This window comes from Mastomys coucha, unplaced genomic scaffold, assembly GCF_008632895.1.
Source record: "Mastomys coucha isolate ucsf_1 unplaced genomic scaffold, UCSF_Mcou_1 pScaffold1, whole genome shotgun sequence".
NCBI lineage: Eukaryota > Metazoa > Chordata > Mammalia > Rodentia > Muridae > Mastomys > Mastomys coucha.
The window spans coordinates 77125987-77142590 of NW_022196891.1; the positions used below are offsets into that span (position 1 = coordinate 77125987).

General features: G+C 46.9%; 1 long non-coding RNA gene across 1 annotated transcript; it reads left to right on the forward strand.

Moving 5' to 3' along the window:
• The first annotated feature begins 911 nt into the window (after positions 1-911).
• Positions 912-10734, forward strand: LOC116071403. The gene is made up of 2 exons (XR_004110881.1): positions 912-1012; positions 10561-10734. It is a non-coding gene; the product is annotated as an uncharacterized LOC116071403 (long non-coding RNA).
• Positions 10735-16604: the final 5870 nt, after the last annotated feature.

The window sequence follows — 16604 nt, forward strand, 5'->3', positions numbered from 1 at the left end:
AAAGAAAAAAAAAGAAAGAAGAAAAAAGTATGTAAGTGGTAATATAAAGAATTTTTCCCCTCTGAAACATTTGTATTATTTGTGACACCTTTACTAATATTTAAAGAAATGAGATCAGCTTTAGCTTAATCCTCAAGTTGTGTTTCCAGCATATTCTGTGGGAGGAGAAACAGGGTTCTGATCCATGGAAGGTGACGGTGACTTTTGCGATGGCTCTGTGCCTTGACCTTATTGACAACCTGTGGTTTAAGGTTTTGCAACCTGCTTGTCCCTTGCTTTCCTGGCAAGCATCCCCAAGTCCTCTCTCCAGGGGCCCTGTTCCTTAAGAGCTGGGACCATGCCCTGTGCCTCTTTCATAAGCCATGTCCCTCCCCATGCTGTGGGGAGCACCAGAGTTTCCCCAGAGCTGGTGGACAGCGTATGGAAATTTCCACAACAGTTGCTCATCCCACCCCCCACCTGAGACCTGGATTATAAGTATAACCAGCCCAAGGACACTGAGCCTGGCTCCGTGACAGGCTCAAGGTCTATTTACGACTTTTTATCTCAGAGTTGGCATGTTGGTGCTTTGTACTCAGAAAACCTCCTGCCCTGGTCAGCGTAGCAACACAAATCCATATCTGGAAGGAAATTAGGAAGGCCAGGCATGCCAATCTGACCCCATCATGGCTGCACGGCTAGGCCACTGTTACCCTATTTTTGTTCGTTTATTCTGGATTTGGGGTTTACATCTTTGTTGGGAAGAAAGGAAAACCTTCTGCAACCAGATAAACAACATGCTTTTTGTATTAACACAGCCTCTGATGTGTCTTTATGACATCTTTATGACAACTGAAGAAGTTCCTAACGAACTCACGTCTCACATGTTTCCCTTACTGCGCAAAATCTGTCGCCCACATACATTTCTGTGAGCTCAGGGCACTGACAGAAGCAGTCATTGAGGGAGCCACGGGGGCCCTGAAGAAGCTGCAGGGTGGGGCTGCTCCTGAGTGCCTGGTGCCAGAGGACAATGGTGAGTAGCCACCCAGCCTCCACCAGAGCACCTGTTGTTCTCTCATCCCAGGCAAAGGTCCCGGAGCCAGAGAAGCTGAGAACAGAACTCAGCCCGGTATTCATACTGCTTCCTGAGGTACAGCGTGTGACTCTTTTGACCTTAGAAGTTTCTTTTTAAGGCCTGTTTACTCCACTCCTAACTTTATTTGATGAGCTCCGCAGCATTCTTTTGCCAGTGGATGTGTGTGTTACGCATCGGATGCCAACTGGAGCCTTCTAAATAAAATTGGTTCAAACTTCTGGCCTACCCCCCGCTCCCCGCCTCCCCAGCAGAAGTCTAAAGTCCTCCAAAGGCTGGCCAGTTCCTGGAGGCAACCCAAGACAAAAGGTGGGAATGGCCTTCCATCATCACCGGCCCTGGCTCTAAGCCCCACATCTGCTGAACTCACAACATGACATCTAGTGAAGCATGTCCTGTCCCTACCTAGGGCTGTGCTGGCCCCTTCAAAGGAGCACAGGGGTCTAGACAACAACTCTAGGTTGTGTTAGCATCAGGACATCCAAAGCCTGTGGTGATGCATGGGCGGGTCTACAAACCTGTTGCCAGGGCAACAGCCACCATATTCCCAGAATCCATTGGGCTCACCTCCCACCTTTACCTGTGGCTGTTACATCACAACCCATATATGTACGGGAACATTCATCCATCTTGCTCTTGCTCTTGCTCTTGTTCTTGCTCTCTCTCTCTCTCTCTCTCTCTCTCTCTCTCCTCTCTTTCTGCGCCACTACCTCTACTCCCTCTCAGTTAAACCTCTTACTCGTGGAACTGTTTGGGCCTAGTGTGATATGTTCTGACGCGACCCGCCGCTCCAACACATCAGGTTGGATATTAGATGCCCCCAAGTTCTTTATGCCTTCCTGTGGAGATGTAGGCTCATTCCCATCAAGAAGCAGTGTTGCTAGCTCTCATTTTCCCAGCTGTTCCCTTCTGTATCCCTTCCCTCTTAAGTGTCTCCACATAGAGAGTCTTCTCACTCCGTTCTGTAGATCCCATTATTCTGCCAAACTCAACTATTCAGATTCAACCAGATTCAACCTGCGTCTTCCACTAAATTCTTCCCAAATGACCATCCTACATCTGAGAAAACCGGAAATAGCGGAGAGAAGTAGTTCTTTTGGGTTGAGTTCTCACAGCCGAAGCCATCTGTTGGGAAGACGAAAAATGGAGGAAGCTCACATGAGTTGGGAGCCTGGAAAGCTCTGACTCTGTACCAAGAATTGGAAAGGAAGGGGAATTTCAGGATACCTGGAGAAGCAGGATGAACAGTTAATCTTGTAAGTCAAGATAAAAGGAAATATGGCATCCCAGCAGCTGGGAGGCAGAGGCAGGTGGATTTCTGAGTTTGAGGCCAGCCTGGTCTACAGAGTGAGTTCCAGGACAGCCAGGATATTAGGGGAAACCGTGTCTCGAAAAACCAAAAAAAAAAAAAAAAAAGGAAAATGGCTCATACAGAATCAAGTCAAGTGAGGTTGTAAGTTACAAATTATCCCTCTTTGGAATTAGAAAGAAACATGTCTATAATCAAACACAAAAGCAAGTGCCCTCCTAGTCCTTTTTGTTCCTATAAGAAAAGGTCCAAAGACACATTTTGTGCCGGGCAGTGGTGGCACACGCCTTTAATCCCAGCACTTGGGAGGCAGAGGCAGGTGGATCTCTGAGTTCGAGGCCAGCCTGGTCTACAGAGTGAGTTCCAGGACAGCCAGGGCTACACAGAGAAACCCTGTCTCGGAAAACAACAACAACAACAACAACAACAACAAACCAAAAACCAAAGACACATTTTGTAAAGAAAGGTGTTTATTAACTCACAGTCTTTGAGTCTAAGAGGCCAAGACTGAATGGCTTATCAACTCAGTCTCCAGGGATGACCTCATGGCGAATGGCATCACAGTGACACCCCCATGCAACGCAAAATAGGAAGCCAACGGATGCAGGAGCAGGCAGGGTCCTCTTGTAGCAACTCATTCTCGGGAGAACGGATGTATCCCTTAAGATGAGCGTTAATCTTTCCGGACGACATCAAGGCCATCAGTGGCCTAGGACGACATCAAGGCCATCAGTGGTCTATGTACTTGCCACTAGGCTCCGTCTCTTAGCGATCTCATTGCCTCCCACATCACCATCCTAGGGATGAGCTTCTGGAACAATCCCATCCCATCCACAGCCACAAGCTGAATAGTCAGGAGGATGCTCTTCTAGCTGACCAAGGCTCTGCCATCTTCACCTTGTGACTTCCAAGAGTGACATGGGCACAGAGTTCAATGGCCAGACCTGGTAGCAGTGCCTACCTCCTGTGCCATTGCCTCACCAGCTGAGATGCAATTACACAGCCCACACCAGGGTGGGAAGTGCCAACGATCTGTGTACCCAGATAAGGGGAAAATACACTAATTTGTGCAGTAGCTAACAGGCGCCTGCAGACCCTTTCAGTTTTCCTTAATGTTGTGTTTTATAAAAAGATAAAGGAGAGAAGGAATATGTTTTGGTGGAGGTGTAGTCAGGTGTGGGGAAAGGGGGTGCCTCTGCGGGCCCATGCTGAGGCATCCCTTCCCCCTGAGGGACCAGTATAGAATACAGTTTATTCAGGGCATGAGGAGGGAAGTTGAGAGGGTAGTAGAGACAGAGAAAGGGAGAGAGAGAGACAGAGACAGAGACAGAGACAGAGAGACAGACAGAGAGACAGAGAGAGAGAAAGGGAGAGGGGAGGTCAGCCATGAGCACGGGGAGAGAGAGAGGGGAGAGAAATGAGAAGAGAGGGGGAAGGGAAGAGGACAGAGCAGGAGCCATAAGGCAAGAGAGAAAAAAGAGAGGAGGGGCAAGCAGCCCCTTTTTTATAGTGAGTCAGGCACACCTGGCTGTTGCCAGGTAACTGTGGGGTGGAGCCTAGACAGAATGCTAACATTTAATAAGAAGGAAACACTAACCAGGAAAGAAAGTTAAGGGACAGTTTGGGTTCTGAAGAGACCGTAAGAAAGCAAGGCATCTTGTTGTTCTAGAATACCTCTCCGTCTTTTGACCTGGGTATCCAAGGGTACTGAGTGGGGTCATAGGAAGTTAATCTTTATCTTTAGGAAACTTTGGTGAGCAGAAGTGCAGTGGGAAGGCTGGAGAGGCCCACACAGTCATCTCGCTTGTCAAAAAGACTACAAGTTCTGAATCTAAAAGGCACGCGCAGGTGAACTAGACATTAGCATGGTAGTCGGCTAAAGAGATGATCAAACGGATGGGCTTGATTATCCAGAGGGGAGGAAAGTGACCGCTTAGAATCAGCACGCCATCCAGACCAGGTTAGCTTTAGCAATGTCCATATTCCTAAGCAGATCATTTAAAACACTGTAGAGGATACAGATCCTTGTGCGCATGGGCAAGAACTGGGGAAAGCGGAAAAGTTAAGCAGGCAGACCTATCTCTTCAAAGGAAGATGTCTGCCTGTTTCCGCCCGGAATGCTAGCAACAGCTGTAGTTTACGACCTCAGGATCTTTTGCTACCGCAGGGCCAGGCTTCCCCCGAATCCCCCGACTACTATGCTTGTTCATCGCAGATGGTCTCCTGCTAGATCTTGAGTATTGCTTCTCAGTCAATCAAACTCATCCTTAGGAGATGTCACTTGTATATTACAGCAGCCTAAGTGACTTCTGTAGTATCTTAGGGCAGAGCCTGACTCCCACGGGATATTACATTTGCCTCAGTCCTTCTCCCTAGACCAGTGGTTGGCAACCTTCTAATGTGACCCTCTAATGTCACATTAGACATTAGTCACTGGGACCCTCTAATGTAGTTCTTCATGTTGTAGTGACCCCCCCACACCATAAAATTATTTTTATGCTATTTCATAACTGTGAAGTTGGTGTCATGAATATAATATGAGCATCTGTGTTTTCTGATGGTCATAGGTGACCCTTGTAAAAGGGTTGTTTTCCTGCACAAAGGAGTTGCGGCTCACAAGGTGAGGACTGCTGCTCTGGTTTTTATCTTGAGCATTGTTTCTTTATGGAAGAAGCCATGTGTACTTTGTGAGGAATTTCAGTGTAAATATGTCTTAAGCTTTGTTGTGGACATGGGACCAAGTTAATTGTCACAAGGAAAGTTTTGGTTTTTTTCCAAAATTGTCCTGTGCTTAAATATGGCTAAAATAAACTGCCTTGTGTCACACACTTGATGTTTGTTTGTTTTTATTTTTTGTTTTGGTTTTGGTTTTGGTTTTGGAGATAGGGTTTCTCTGTGTAGCCCTGGCTGTCCTGGAACTCACTCTGGAGATCAGGCTGGCCTTGAACTCAGAAATCTGCCTGCCTCTGCCTCCCAAGTGCTGGGATTAAAGGCGTGCACCACCACTGCCTGGTGACACTTGATGTTTGAAACAGCCTGCCTAGCTAAGGCCTGCTAACCTGGCTCTCCTTCTTACTGCTCATGAATGGCTCCTTTGCCAGCTGTAGTGTTTGCAGAGACCCTCCCCCACACACACAAAAAATATAAAGTTATTTATTTATAACAGCAAAAATGTTAAAAGTATGGTAGTAAAGGCATGGTTATGAAAATTATTAATCATCAATATAATAGACTATAATGCAGCCTTTGAAGTTAGCTCTGTAGAATGCTTAAGGACACGAGGGAATATTTACGCTGGAAAGGGCTCAGTGGGTAGAAGCATTTGCCACACAAGGGTGAGGATCTGAGTTCAAATCCCAGATCCCACATAAAGCTGAGCACAGCGCACAGCTGTAACCCTAATGTTCCTATGGTGTGATGGAAGCCGGAGACAGGACAATCCCTGGAGGCTCTTGAGCCAGCCAGCCTAGCATGCACACGTGAACGACTAAGAGCGTGTCTCGCACAAGGTGGAAGGCCAGGGCCTACTACCAAGGTTGACCTCTGACCTCCATATACACACCACGGCATGTGCCCACACGCACACAAAAGTATCAGATACAAACATACGCAAAACTATGAAGTGCGTATGAAATACCATCAACAAAAAAAAAAAAAGAAAATCATTAAAAATAGAACGACTGGGTGATCTAAAAATCCCACTACTGAGAATACAGCTAAAGAAAACGAATTGGTTGTACTGAAGCTACTCTCTCTGGGTCGTGGCGGCCTGTTCCCAATAGCCGAGAAATGGCCACAACCTACGTGCCCATCAGTGGATGAGTGGATGGAGAAAACATACACATAACACAATGCCCTAAAAGAGTAGCCTTAGTAACAAGGGAATCTTGTCATCTGCTGTAAATAGCTGAACCTGGAAGGCATGGCGTTAAGAGAGCCAGGTACAGACAGACAAATACCAGGTGATCTTGCTTATGTGCGGAATCTTAGAAGGTTGACTTTAGAAAAGCAGAGGTGGAGTTAGCAGGGGCTGGAATGGGGTGGGAGATCCAAAACCCCACTGGAGGAATTAGCCCAACAGCAATATTGTACAACAGCTATTGTACAACAGCAATAGTACAACGGAAAGCACACGTACACATGGAAGCTGAACAACGCTCTACTCAATGATAACTTGCTCAAGGAAGAAAGAAAGAAAGAAATTAAAGGCTTTTTAGAATTTAATGAAAATGAAGACACAGCATACCAAAATTTACGGGACACAATGAAAGCAGTGCTAAGAGGAAAACTCATAGCTCTAGAAATGCCTCCAAAAAGAAACTGAAGAGAGCTTACACTAGCAGCTTGACAGAACACCTGAAAGCTCTAGAACAACAAGAAGCAAATACACCCAAGAGGAGTAGACGGCAGGAAATAATCAAACTCAGGCCCGAAATCAACCAAGTAGAAACAAAAAGAACTATACAAAGAATCAACAAAACCAGGAACTGGTTCTTTGAGAAAATCAACAAGATAGATAAACCCTTAGCCAGACTAACCAGAGGGCACAGAGACAGTATCCAAATTGATAAAATCAGAAATGAAAAGGGAGACATAGCAATGAACTGTATCTTAAAATAATTATTCTGCTTGTTGAATATTAACAGTTGAAAATATTAAAATCATGTTCTACAAAAAAAAGAATACTTAAACCTCCCTCTATTTTAAACTTTGCCTAATCTTTGAACTTGATTGTACATTATACTTACCGAACTGTATAATTTCCCTTTATAAAATCAAATGCGCCACTATTATTGTAATATATACAATAGATAATGCATAAGTTAAAAAAGAAAAAAAAGAGAGAGAGAGACTCGAGCTCCTTCTCCTCCAGCCTCTTCAGTGCTGGGTTAACAGGATGCGCGTCACGGCACGCAGCTCCAGCCTGTTTATGATTCTTAACACTGTTGTTAGATATAGTTCTCGTGCGAACTATAGTTCATAGTTGAATGAACTATAGTTTCATTCAATTAAAATGCACGATCTAGGCTCCCAGGTTTGAGATTACTGATATGGGCCCAGTTGCATACTTAATTTTTTTGTTGTGTTTTAAAATTCTACTTATTTTATTTTGTTTTGTATGAGTGTGTGCCTGGTGCCCAAGGAAGTTAAAAGAGGCTGTCAGATCCCCTGGAAGGAGAGTTCTGTGTGGGTGTGAGCTACCATGCAGGCACCACAAGTGCTCTTAACCACTGAGCAGACTCGCTAGCCCCTATATGGGTTACTTTTTTAAAAATGAACTTTGGCAGATTTTCTTAGTCACCGGACCTATGGGAACAAGGACTACCGATATTTATGTATCACCTGACAGTGAATACCTAAAGAGGAAGGAGAAATACGTCAGGGCTGGAGTTACCGTAATGGAGAAAGAGGAGGGACCAGAAAATGGGCAGTGTGGGACCTGTGACCTGACTTCCTAGTGGCCCACATTTGATCACATTAGGTTACCTTAAGGCTGTTTGGAGAAGTCTCTAAGAGGGAAGCTAAGAGACAGCATTAAGTAGCCTCAAAGCCTTGCCTTCTACTGCTAGAGTCCCCGTGACTTGCTATGACGCCAACATGAGGCTCTGGTTATAGGTACAATTTTACCTGTGCCCTCAATGTTTGCCTAAGCCGGGGTAAAAGGTGGGTAGCATGCTCGCGCTCCCTCTGCCTCCCCACCTCACCGCACTTGAGTGTTAAAGGTGTGGCTTCCAGCCTGTGGAGACATTGAACCCTTTATGAAGTTCCTAGAGGAGGGACATTAGGTCCCTGGAGGTATGTCTTGGAGGGATGGGTGCCTTACCCCTCCTCTCTGCTTCCTGACAGCCATGAGTTGAATTGGGTTCTCCTATCAGTACCCATCCCTCCCATGATGCACTGTGCCTCAGAGCAACAAAGCCAGCAGCCATAGACCAGAGCCTCTGAAACCACAATCCCAAATACACCTTTCCGCTACACGGGGTTACTCACAGAGATGGGGAACTTGCTAAGCCAGCATGATGACTGTGTGGTTAAACACTGGTTGGTTCCAGACCACTCCCACAAGAACCAATACTTCCAGGTTAAACTGAGACTGGAAAGGGGCTCTGTGAGCTGCCGTGTCCCGTGGAACTAATGTGCATTCACCGAGTATCCCCAGCAAAATGGTGAGCCTGGACCAACATCCTGATTCTTTCTCCAAGAAAACAGAGCTAAATCCCCGACAGAACAAGGACCTAGACTGTGACTTTGTCCAGGACTGGGCCAGATCCTGAAAGAGGCTGGAGGCTGGAGACTGACTTAGCGAACCTCCTGGGGCTAAGACCTGTGGGGCTCACAGCATGTACTGCCCTCCCGTGGCAAACTGAAGAATAGCATGGCTTCCAGGTCACTGGAGCACAGCAGCCTTCTTAGGGTGGATGGGTGGGTGGGTGTCCGCTCAGTCTTCCTGAAACAGACTGGCCTCGGGGCCTCTCACACAGGTACACGTTCTTATGGACTCTAAAACCCGTTTTGTGCGTTAATTCTATACTAGTAGAAAACGGCAGGTCAGAATTTTTAAAGCTTATGTGCTGATTCCTTTAAACAAATGAGCACCATATTGACATAAACAATGGTTTTATCAAAATAGTTTTGGGGGAAAAAAAGCTTGAATGAAAAGAATGGCATGGAGTTACACTTCTGCAATTTTTTAAAGATTCTGTTGTTGTTGTTGTTGTTGCTTTGTTATGTATATACCACATGTATGCAAGTGCCCAAGAAGTCCAGAGGACAGTGCCAGCTCTCTCGAAGGAAGCCAGGGTTACAGGCGGTTGTGAGCTGCTGTGTGGGTACTGGAACCAAACCCAGGTCCTCTGCGAGAGCAGCATGCAATCTTTGGTTTCTTCTTACTTTTATGTATATGGGTGTTTCCCCCTGCACATATGTCTGTGCACTGTGTACACGCCTTGTGTCCAAAGCCGCCAAACAGAGAGTTAGACCCCTTAGAACTGGAAAGATTGATAATTGTGAGCCACCATGTGGTTGCTGGGAATTGAACTCAGCACCTCTGGAAGAGCAGTCAGTGCTCTTACCTGCTGAGCCACCTCTCCAACCCCTTTTGCAGTTTTTTCTACAGTTCTTCTTAACATTTATTTATTGTGTGCATATACACACATGCATGTGCATATACATGCCATGGCATATGTGTAAAGGCCAGAGGACAACATATATGTGAGTCGGTTTCTGTTTCCATTATCAGGAATTTAGGAATCAAACTCAGGTCACCAGGCTTGGCGGTGAGCACCTTTGCACACTGCGCCATCTCGCCCATCCGATATAATTATTATTATTTTTTTTTATGGAACAGAATGGACTTACAGAAGACAGCTCTATTCTCTTCAGCATTCAATCCTTCATGAAATTCTGCATCACATGGCTTCTGGGAAGCCTGTGCCCACTGGTGTGAGAAGGAGAATGAGAACCCAATGTTACATAACATCATTAAGACATCATCTTGCCTCCTAGAACCACGCCCCCCAGGACCACACTTTGAAAGCCACTGCTGGCTTTCAAACTTGGCGTTGAGTGGACTCGGGTTTTCTCTGTCAGGGCATCAGCTCCTCAGCCAGTAATAAGCCTGGAGAGTGGGGACCCAGGCAAGGGAGTCTCCCCAGACCACTGAAGAACAGAGCTCAGCTAGGTCAGGGGAAGAAGAACCATTGTGTGCCTGCCTCTCTATCTCTTAGCTCACCCACACAGAGGCTGAGCAGTACCCAGGTAGCCTGACTCCAAGAGGAGTGCCTCTCTGTTGTTTTTCTTTCATGGACTTTAGATGTGGGACAGAAAGAACTGGGAGACTGGATAAGAGTCAGCATGGTGGCATACGCATATAACCCCAGCATTTAGGAGGTGGAGGCAGATGATCCGGAGATTAGAGTCATCCTGGGCTATAAATTTGAGGTCAGCCAGGGAGGTAGGACATCCTGTCCCAGCCCTCTACCTACCCAACCCCCCCCTCACCCATCTCTCCGTCAAAAGAGAAGAACTAGATAAGATACGTGTTGACACAGTATTTCCCCAGCAGGGACATGAGTTTGAATTCTCCAGGCTGATGTTTGGGGAGGAAGGCATGGCAGAGTGAGGTTCAGGTTCCCGGTCTCTAGGACTTCTGATCCATAGCTCTCTTCTCCCTCCCCAGGCTTCTATCTAATAGGCCAGGAGAGCCTCAGGCAGTAGATGGGACCTGCCTGTCCTGCCAGGATCCTGGGGATTGCAGGTTCCAGAGGTCCTTGTCAGCCTTGCAGCAGATGTCTGAAGAACAGAAATGGCCACAGTGTGGGGAGCCGTGAAGCTGGAGAGGCATTCGCCATGGCAAGATGGCGCCTATTTCCGCTGTTAACTCCTAGTAAACAACTGTTTGCGCATGTGCGTAGAGTGAAAAAGACGCCATGTCACGGCCCATCCCAGGGCGTTACGTAGGGTAATGAGCGAACAGCCAATCATGGGCAGACACGCCACGCTGTGGGCAGACACGCGCACTGTGGTGTATATAAGCAGTGCAAATTATTGGTTTGACCCTTTTTTCCCTACGGATGAGGACAATAAACGTTGCTGCAGAAGGAACCTAGTGTCCGTGTGTCTTCTTGCTGGCGAGACGACCGCATGGGCTACACACAGGAGACGGACCCCAGAGTCCCATGAGACTCCCGTAGGCCCAGCAAGGAGAACCTTCCCTGCATGCACAGAAAGGTCCTACAGTCAGATAAGAGAGACATGGTACGGATCCTGAGACCAGAGATGATCTTAGTCACCACCAAAGTAGACGGACAATGAGCAACTGGGGATGGATCTTAAGAAGCCAGGACAGTTGGTAGCAGCACTGAAAAGACAGAATACTTAGGACTCAACCTTCCCCAAGAGGGGAACCACTTGCATGCTGAAAACCATGGAAGACTGCCAGGAGAAATTAAAGTAGGCATGAATAAATGAAAAGGCTTCCTGTGGCCATGGATGGATTGACTTAATAGTGTTAAAAAAAAAAAAAAAAAAAAAAAAAAAAAAAAAAAAAAAAAAAAAAAAAAAAAAAAAAAAAAAAAAAAAACCACACCTGCCAAATTGGCCTACACAGAAATCTAGTTCACTCCCTGTCCTGTCTCTATTGCTGTGGTGAAACACCATGACCAAAGCAACATGTGGGGAAAAGGTTCGTTCAGCTTACACTTCTACAGCACTGGTCATCCTCCAAAGGAAGCCAGGCCAGGAACTCAAGCAGGGCAAGAACCTGGAGGCAGGAGCTGAGGCAGAGGCCACGAAGGGCTGCTGCTTACTGGCTTGTTCAGTCTGCTTTCATAAGGCACCCAGGACCACCAGCCTGGGGTGGCCCCACCCACAATGAGCTGTGGCCCGCCCCCATCAATCAGAAAACACCTTACAGCTAGATCTTACGGCAGCATTTTCTTGATTAAGGGTTTCTCCTTTCAGATGACTCCAGCTTGTGTCAAACTGACAGGACAAAGCAAGACAATAAATAATCTCTGAGGAGGAAGACATGGTCCCTGTTATTGTACCGCTCTTCCCACAGAAACGTGAAGAGGGCTGGTGGGTTGTGATTGGAGACATGGTGGGTTGCGATTGAAGACGCCAAGTCCAGCAGCCTCGTCTCTATCAAGAGGCTGATCCTGCAGCAGAAAGCCAAGGTGAAGCCAGACTTTGTGGCCCTAGCCACAGGTGGCCCCAACTATACCCTGTACTTCATGAGTGACACATACATGGGATGTGACCAGGGGTATAAATTCAGTGTGATGTGAAAGAAGCTGAGGCAGACAGCGATTCAGATTGATCTGAGGCACTGAACCTGAAAACATGAATATGGACAGTTCAGGGGGAACAGAGACCAGGCCTGTCAGCCTGAGGTCTGGCCATTCAGGCTACTGCTATCCCCAGTCCACACCCAGTTACTCTCCTGCTTTGGACTTTAGTTCAAGGTCTGGGTCCAGTATTTTTAAGTGTCATGTCAAGCATGAACTGTACAATATTTGGAGGCATGGTTTTTAGTTCTTTGAGTCATACATTCTAATAATTAAAAAAATAATTTCCATAAGAGATTTACATCTACTCAATGAAGAAAGACAGCTTCTTCAACAAATGGTGCAATAAGAAAACCCCATTTCTTGTTTGCTAAGGAATGCAGTGGAGCCGGGCAATGGTGGTGCACGCCTTTAATCCCAGCACTTGGGAGGCAGAGGCAGGCAGATTTCTGAGTTCGAGGCCAGCCTGCTCTACAGAATGAGTTCCAGGACAGCCAGGACTATGCACAGAAACTCTGTCTGGAAAAACCAAACCAAACCAAACAAACCAAAAAACAAACAAACAAACAAACCAAATATAAGATCCCAAACCATAAAACTCCCAGACAAAAATAGAACTGAAAATCTTCAGGACGTTAGATTAGGCTGTAACTTCCTGGAGCTAACACTAAAATCCCAGGAAACAAAAGAAAAGTAGACAGACCCAAACTCATCAAAAGTAGGTACTTCTCTCAGAGGAGACAGGTCACAGGCAAAATGTCAGTCCACAGAATGGGAGAAAATAGTTGCAACCCAAGTGTCTAAAGGGATTACTATCTCACACACATAAAGAACATCTCTAGCTCATCAACAAACTAGTTGGGTCACAAAGGACCCCTGGGGGCTAGAGAGATGGCTCAGTGGTTAAGAGCACTGACTGCTCTTCCAGAGGTCCTGAGTTGAAATCCCAGCAACCACATGGTGGCTCATAACCATCTGTAATGGGATCTGATGCTCTCTTATGGTGTGTCTGAAGACAGCTACAGTGTACTCATATAAAATTAATTTTAAAAATGTTAAAGAAAAAAAAGGAGCCCAGGGATGAGGACATAGCAAAAATGGTGCAATAGGGCTCACCAGTAACCTACCTCTACATTGAAACATCAATTTGAAGAACTGCACACACACACACACACACACACACACACACACACACACACACAGCTTTCCTGTGCTAAGAAGACCAGCTGCCAAAAGCAGTGACTCTGCATTCACTTTGCATTTTGCCCTGATACCACTGTTTGTAGGGATGTGATTAGCAAAAGACATCCTACTTGGCATTGTTTTATGGGGGATGAGGGGAGAGGGAGAGGAGGGGGACAGGGAGAAGGAGAAAGAGAGGGAGAGGGAAAAAGAAGGAGGGGGAGAGGGATGGGGGAGAAGGAGAGGAGGGGGAGAGAGAGCTCGTGAGTGAGCATGAGAGTGAGCAGGTGCCCACAGAGGTCAGAAGTAGGTGCCAGGTTCCTGGAAATGGAGTTGCAGGCAGTTGTCTGGCCAAGGGAGCTGGGAATCAAGCTCTAGCCCTCGGCAAGCATCCTTGACCACTGAGCCATCACTTATGGTTCTTGTCAACCCCCAAACAACACCGAGATCCAGGGCTCCCTCGAGGCCCTGCCATGATGGGAAACAGGAGGATGGAGCGGCACATTCAAGAGAAAGCCTGCTTGCAGAGACCTTTAGAAGCAGAAAGACCTCTCTGCCTGAGTTTTCCTTGATCACGAAGCTGTGCTTGAGGCAGTGTGATCTGCTCCGGTTTCCCTCCCCAGAGGGTTTTCAGTGACACGCACCAGAACTCTCTCGACTAGAAGGAAAGAGGCACTGAGAAACGCCAGGGTTCTGAGCTGCCCAGAACTAGATCCGCGGCGCTTTGCCTCTGCTTGCTGGTAGCTCCCAGGGATTCACAGCAAAGCACACACACACACACACACACACACACACACACACACACACACACACCACATACACCAGGAACCCCTGGAAGTTAACATCACTTAGGACTGTACCAGTTGCGCAGTCTCACAGCCTAGACATGTTGCACCTGGCGCTTCCAGCATCAGGGTGACAACTTGAGCAGTAACCGTGTCTTGCCTTTCTCAGCAGTGAGGGGGAAGAAGGAACCGGCCGGGCTGAGCTGCCTTTATCCCTGATGACTGAGCTGCAGAACTTCACTCTGAAACCTCTGGCTGGCCCAAAGGCCACGGACACCACCTTAGCCGCCAACGCAATGGCCGTATGCCACCCTATGAAGCTCCACTTCATTGGTCTCTGAAGGCAGCTGGTCCACGTGGCACCCGCCGTACTGCAGTCTATAACCCCCTCCTCCGGAATACCTCCTTCCTCCGTGATGGAGGCTGGGTTCTCCAGTCCTCACCCCTCTCACATGGCTCTACCACCTTAAGACCCAGGAAACAGCCCTGTTCCGTGTGCTGAAGCCCTGCCGAGGTCATTGCCTGCGTGTATCTGTCCCCTGTACTATGTGACACAGAACTGTCCACATTACATCATGCTCAACGATGAGTTCTTAACGTGACCCCAGCAAAACATCAGAGTTGCAGGCCCTACATAAGAAGCCTGATAATCTGCCGGGGGTGGCGGGGGCGGGGGAGACGGGAATGGATAAAAGGACTTGAGTCGATGTTTCCCTAAAGAAGGCACAAACAACCTAACAGCATATAAAAAAAGATGTTCAAATCCAAAGCGATCAGTGACCACGAGATACCTCATCAGGATGGCCACTGTCAAGCAAACCGAGTGTTAGCTAGGATGCGGAGAAATCAGAAACCACAGAACGCAGGCGAGGCTGTAAAGGGAGCCAGTCACTGTGAGAAACAGCCCCTCGAAGAGTCAGAAGCTGGAATATTGTATAAGCAGCAATTCCGTTGCTGAGGTCAGGAGCCCCAAACAGATATTGTGTGCACCTGTGCTCAATACAGAACTACTCATGCTGGCCATGTGGCTCAGTGAGCTAAAGAATCTGTTGGGACAGCTACGGTGGGAGAGAAGAACTGACTTCCATGGTTGTCCTGTGATTGGCACACATGGGCTGTGGTATGTGCAGTCTCCCCCAAACAATAAACTACAGAAAAAAATGTAAAACAAAGAGCAGGTCACAACACCCAAGAGGTAGATGCAACCCAAATGTCCACCACTAGGGGGCGAAATAAAGACCACGTTGACGCCGGCGCACACGGTGGGCCCTTACTCAGCCGCTCAGCCGTTTACAAAGGGAGGAAAGCTCTTTACTTTCTGGAACACAGACTGATCCCTGAGGACACTGTGCTAATTGAAATAAGCAGACACAGAGCAACCAGTACTCATGAATCAGCTCACATGAAGGATCTAGCATGGTCGAACAACAGCTAATAGGCTCGCTGGGAGCCCGGGGGTGGGGCAGCGGTGGAGTGGGGAATGTTTAAAGAGTACCGAGTTTCAGTTTGCAAGATGGGAAGGTTTCAAGGCTCAGTTTCCCAACATCACAAATGTGACCAGCTCTGCTGAACTGTACACCGAAAACTGGTGAAGATGGCACACTGTGTGTGTTTTAAACACACACACACACACCACACACACATACCACACCACACATCATACATACACACCACACACATACACTACACACCACACACACATATTATACCACACATCATACATACACACCACACACACAACATACCCCACAGCACATACACATACCACACACATACCATACCACACACCACACACACAAACCACATCACACACATACCATACCACAGACACCACACCACATATACACAATACAACATACATACATACCACACACCACACACACACATACATACACACATATACACGACACACACATACATACACACATACACACCACACACACACTACAACATACATACGTACCACACATACACACCACACACACACTACACACACAAAGTAGAAATATACCAACTAAATCCCAGATGCACCCATTAGATCCCAATCCCTGTGTTGTTGTTACACGGGCCATGGGGACAGAGAAAAGAACAATTCACAAAACTTAAGTTTATCAGGAATTTGTTAAAAGTCTATTTTTCCTCAATAGATAACATGGAACTTAAGTTATAGAAAAATGAAGAAAGTTTTTGGAGCAAACAGTTAGCCACCTCCTTTCTCCCATTTCTTCCTTACCAACTGAACTCTGGTCTGTATGCTGATATCCACCCCTCCCCCATGAGCTGGTCGTAGGCTAGCCATGACAATCCAGGCTCATCAGCAGTGGTTGGTTTAGGCACAGGATAGATACAATTTTGACCAATGAGGTTCAAAGAAAGGGAATTTGCCCAGGAGTTTCTTTTTTCTTTTTCTTTTCTTTCTTTTTCTTTTTTTTCTTTTTTCCTTTTTCTTTCTTTTTTTTCCTTTTTTT